Genomic DNA, 6028 nt, shown 5'->3' on the forward strand with positions numbered 1-6028 from the left:
AAATACACCTGATTCGGGCTTGACTTGGAGGCTGACTCTTTGTTTGCGTTCTTCGTAGGCAGCGTCCTTTCCAGATGCAATGCCCGCAACAATTTTTAATGTCAATGTTGGGAGCGATGCGTCCTCCTCAAATAACCTGTCTTGTACAGGGCCTTCCCCATAACCGGACACAAATTTGTCCCTGAGAAGAATAGCAATTTCATCCCCAAAATTTACACTGAGCAGCTATAGTTTTAAGTCGGGCGGCCCATTCCCGAGCCGTTTCATCAGTGTGTTTGGTGGCGCAATAAAATAAATGTCGTTGGCTGAAGTAAGATTTAGAGGGTGCATAATGTTCCTGTAATAGTTTAATCAATGTCCCATAGTTCACCTCGTCCAATTTATCAGGCATACACAAACTCTCAAGTAGCTGTACTATCGAGTCCGAAATTACTGTGAGAAGGGTGGCTTTCTTTTTATCCACGTCATTGATGTCTTCCCTGATGAAATAGTTTTTCAGTTTTGTATGGAAAACGTTAAAATCGCCCGTTTCTTCGAAAAAAATACCTTGTAACCTAGACATCTTGCTGTCGTAGTTCACTGCGGGATCGCGATAATACTTAACACTCGCGGGTTCTTTAATTTCGTCGCCAAATGTTAGTTCCTGAACGAATTACGCCTTCAGGGACTAAACCTTATAATCAACGATCATTGTGGATCATTCGGAAGCAAACGACACTAAATACATTAACGGACTTTTATTGTTACAACATGTTACAATACCAGGAGGGAACATGGAGGTTACCCTAGGTCTCCAAAGAGGAAGTCACAACACATGGATTCTAATAAAAGCTTGAGGCATGTTCTTTCTGATTTAAACTTAAATCTAAAATATTGGGTTTACTTCAGGTCTATAAATTTTTTTATTTAAATACTAATTATGAAGAAATTATTGATGACAATGTATTACATAAAAAGAAGAATATAACAACATGATTAAACAACTCGAAATCTTAACAGACATTAGGATCAAGTTGTTACAAATAGTTTTTTCTCGCAAAGTAATGTACAACATCAGAACATTTATCAAGCTGACACATCAGAGACACAATGATGTAGTATTTACTGACATATTTTACTATCTGAAAGATGAAGATTCTAATGTTGTAGAATATTTCAAAAATATGTTCTAATCAAAAGGAAATACAAAACTACAGTAATGCAGATTAGTATCACATCATGAGGAGAATGATTCACTTGGTTTCCCTATAGGCCATGCTAGTTAAAGAAGTGAAAAGTTTCTATCAACTTTCCTACTTCAAGCTATTAACTCTCGCTACAAATTCTGTTAAGATTGTTTTCTTTTAAAATCTCACCAGAACATCTTAAAATGGGATGGCATACTGTAACTACAGAATTATATATGATAAAGGTTATAAAAATCAATTTTTCTTTAAATATGTAATAATCAAGTTTGTTACAACTTATACAACCTAGTAAATACTAGATTAGGCTATTATTTTGAATTAGCTTTACAAGTTTTATTTGTTGTATGGACAATCTAAAAGTTAACAAAAAAGAAAAAAAGAGAAGATCCAACATCAGTTCTTTATCATAACTCGTTCCCATAATTCACATAATATTATGGTTTTCAAATCATTTTTTTGTTTTGTATCATTGGTTGCATATAAATTTGATTTCCTATAACTTACCTTTTTTAACTTTTACTAGCTTTTCCAAATATGATACTTGATAATTTTCTTTGTTGATAGAGAAAAAGTTATTGCTTATTCAATTTAGTAAACTCAATATATTTTTTTATTTACATAATGATATACATATTTTTATCTTATTAATTTTATAAATATTTTATTTAAAACATGTGTTGGATGAAATACTTGGATCTCTCAATGAGCAAACCATTAAAACCGAAATTGAACTTAATTATCAAGTAAATAAACTAATCTACCTATAGATAATCTACCCAAGCGAAAAAATAGGCCTGAAAAATGACCGAAAAATAACGAACGCAGCGCGACTATTTTCGCAACATAATAACTTGGAGAGAGGAGTATGTTGGGAGAGGGTTATCTGCCAGGAAAAGTGACGCCAAAAAGGTGAGGCTTCAACGTGGAAGGAGTAAGGGCCAATCACTGGCTGCCTCCTGTCTCTGTTATCCTAACAGTTCTTGAGCAGTGCTGCGTTAATACAGCCAAGAACGTGACAAGAATATATCCTTTAGTATGATTCAAAATATGGACAAATTCTATATACTAACGCGAGGAATCGATTTGAAAATGTACATAAGCGTAAGTCCGAAACGGCTTCGAATTAATCAATTCATTGTGGAAGTTATGAGGTTTTTTAATATATAAATCATTATATATAAGAATTTATAACCAGTAGAACACCTTATTATTTTTAAGTTAAATAGCTTTATGGTATATGCAGTCCTACCGCTTCTCTCCTACATAAAGTACCCGCTCAGCGTCTTGTCGAACGAGCTGTAGCGTGATAGTTAATAATGTAAATAATATCAGGGAAGAAACTATCACCTTAACTACCGCAGGAATACGCCTAAACATTGGACTATCTTGAAGTTTCTGTTATTGCGGCAAAAGTGTGAGCCATTACCACCTTCACTATAGTTTCACTGTCGTGACAGTAATGTAGCACTGGGTACAGCGTGATCATTATTACTACAAATGACGTCTGTTGACTAACATTTGTATTAACTGGATTATGCATACGCCAGTGAACTGTCACAACTCACAACCCTACCAAATGTAATGATGATAGGCAGGAAAATATTATTCCTATATATTCGCTCATAAACTTAAAATTTTATCAGTCCCGGGCTCAAAAATAACAGCTGCAGGCCCCAACCGGCAGGGCTGGTTTATGTAGAGGGCTAGTGCAGTGTCGTACTAGTCCTTGAACTAATTTTTCTAATTAATCCCTGGACACCTTTACTATTGCTAATTAGTTATTGTTTTTCATTAATAGTGAAATTTAGAACATAGACGTACCTAGACGATTGGGGCCCGCGACAAATTTACTTTTCGGGGCCCAAGGTTGATTAATTTTTTGGGTCGGATCAGATTATTTTCAATAGAGTTATTTTTGAGGCCTAGAATCGATATGACTTGGGGGTCTTGAGCAGATTTGATTTTGTGGCCAGGTTTGAATTCATTTTGCAAACCCCAATACGAATAGGGCCCTCTAACGAAAAGTGAATTTCTAAAAAATGAATAAATAACTGTTTTCAAATCTTCGAATACAGTACGAACATAGGTAAAAAAAAAGTTAAAAATTAATAAATTTTGTTTGTCTTTTTTTTCTTCAAAATTAATCAATTTGATATGGTTTGACAATTAGTACAAAGTTTATGTAAACTATTATAAATATATACCTTAATACACTGCAGTTGTACTATTGGAGATAAGACAATAAGAATTAATTTATCGCTATTGAGAGAAGTTGGGGGTGAAAAAAATTTCAAAAGCCTATTCACTAATTTTCTTAATTTAAATTAAACCACAGAGAAGTGATATACCACAAAAAACAACTCCTTCCTAAAAATTTACTCCCAGAAAAAAAGGGTCAGCCATAAAAAAGAGTGATATCAAAAAAGGTTACTCCGCTGGGAAAGGATCCTCGAGGTACCACACCTCGGCTTTAGAGTATCTGTTGAACAACAGAGATGCCAATTTTGACTTTCGCGTCTCGTTTTAGTACGATATAGTTCAGCAGAGGAATGAAGACTGATAATTATTCTAACTGGAGAAATAATCTTGAATTTTCTGCCGCTGGAACTTGTTTTGAACACTAGTGTCAATAATTGAAAAACGAATTTCAATGGAGGGAGCTTACATGGGAGGACTCAAGATATTCTTAAATTTATGAAGTATTAGTAAATAAAATATATTATGATGAATATATTATAAATAATGAATATTCTGTCTAAATAAAATCTCCTTTCGTTAAATTGATATAGTAATAGTAAGATGAAAAAAAACATTTGTCAATCCATTTTGAGCGTGTGTAGCGATAGGAAGCTGGAATTTGTTATAATAATTAAGGCCGTAATAACGAAATAATGTAGGTTTTAAATTTAGGCCGCTGTAGAAGAGGTGTAAGGCTAAAGGCGTCACCTTAGCAATCCCGAAACAACAATAGCGTTTGTTAAATTCTTTTTAATATTTATTTTATTTTTTATCTTTATCCTTTCTTTGGGTTGACTTTTATTACCTGTGGTGTACCCACAGAATGAAAACTCGACCTTCCCACACTGGTTATAATAAAATAGTAACCAGTAAGATAAATGAAAATTGAGCGTTTTATTGAAAGTAGTAGTTCCCTGCATATTCTTGCAGAAAATATTTGAAATTCACTACACCAAAGCGGTCTAAAAGGCAAAAATGAATTGTTGAGTGAAAAACGAAATTATGTTGCTGCTGATTTGTACTGGCGTTTCAACTAAAAAGTTGTAGAGGAATCTGAACTTTCCCTAAGTCTAAAATAAAGTAATGAAACGTATCAAGCATACCAGCTCATCCTCATCCTGCAATTATAGATAATCCATATTTAACATTAATGTATGAATATTATATCGTTTTGATCTCGAAAGAACTTTCATTAGTTTTGAAATAATTGGAAGGATGAAAGATTCATTAATAGGAATTAACTCGAATCAAGTTGTTAAAATAAAAGGTAAAGTTATCAGATAAGTCTGAATGAGACCAAGAATTTATATTCCAATAAAAGAACACCAATCTCAGGGAAAATTATTCTGATTCTGAAAATAATCGAAGGGAGAGGTAAATAAATCAAGGTTTACCAATAAATTAAAATTATTGAGTTTAAAAACCTTTGTTTCTGGGCCCTCTAACAAAACAAAAAATACGTGAGTTGAAGGGATTCCATTGTGAAAATAAGTTCTATTTCGTGTAATTTACAGATTTAGATTATATAACTAACAAAAATTTGCAAACGATTTGGTTACAAGAGGGTTGTGTGATATACAAAATTAAAGATCATGCCAGTTCGTTAGGTACGTCTCCTATCTTGTTCGCCATCTTCCTTTATTCTTGATTTTATTCTTACCACCCTTTTTCCATCTTTTAATTGGTACTGTCTTAAATAGTTCTTCATTTTTTATCTATTATTTTTTCCCGTTTTCATTATTTGTCTAAAACCTTTAAGTATTCTTATTTAATTTTTACATTTTACTGTACATCTTTTTAATTTTTCATTTATGTTTACATCATTTAAGAGTTTGTATCTTTTTTTAGCCCTGATAAAGCCCTGCATCGTGGGGCGTAATGTTGGCTCAATCTAAATAGTTTAATTACTATTTTTTTTTTTTACCATATTCCTTTTATTATTACATGCGATCAATCAGCGATCTTGCAGAACGTACAATGGTTCGAAAATTAAAACCAATGTGATACAATACCTTTTTCGATTTCAAAAGAAATGATATAGCTGTGATATCTTTTATTATATGGATTTTCATACAAGGTCCCAGAAATGATAAGTGCACATGACAATTTGGTCTCCACCGGGACTCAAGCCATCCAGTAATGCGTTGAGAATCAGGCTAATGGCAAGTCCTACTTTGTATTCACATGTGGCTGTAGGAGCCGGATCGGGAGTATCCAGGAATAGCGTAGGTATCTCTTTTGAATAATTACAGATACATTTGTATTATGCTATTGATTATTATTATATATTAAAATAAATAAATAAATTATTGGATTTTTCTTCCAAATAAATTTGTTTAGCAGCAATTGTTGAGGAGGGGATATAATTTTTTTTAATTGACAAAGCACATTTGATCTCTAATTCTCCTATATTTCTACATCTATTAAGGTCATTTTCACAAAAGTATAGTTCTGGGGTTTGACATTTAACTTATATACTCTTTGGATATAAATCGGAAGATTATCCTGAATTTATTGGGTCGACCTGATTAGAATGTTTCCTCTAGTCTCCTTTAAATTGTTTTAAAATAAGAACTTTTTCTTGCTTCTTAAGGATTACTTTC

General features: G+C 32.8%; 1 protein-coding gene across 1 annotated transcript in view; it reads right to left on the reverse strand.

Moving 5' to 3' along the window:
• LOC106687901 (sperm microtubule associated protein 2-like) overlaps positions 1-1827 on the reverse strand; it is a 22616-nt gene extending 20789 nt beyond the window's left edge. Inside the window, exon 1 of the mRNA XM_014432065.2 lies at positions 1692-1827. The gene's annotated coding sequence lies outside the window, so the exon portion shown is untranslated. The remainder of the gene's footprint in view (positions 1-1691) is intronic.
• Positions 1828-6028: the final 4201 nt, after the last annotated feature.

The sequence above is a fragment of the Halyomorpha halys genome, unplaced genomic scaffold, assembly GCF_000696795.3.
Source record: "Halyomorpha halys isolate HHAL.00 unplaced genomic scaffold, Hhal_1.1 Scaffold1023.1, whole genome shotgun sequence".
Taxonomy (NCBI): domain Eukaryota; kingdom Metazoa; phylum Arthropoda; class Insecta; order Hemiptera; family Pentatomidae; genus Halyomorpha; species Halyomorpha halys.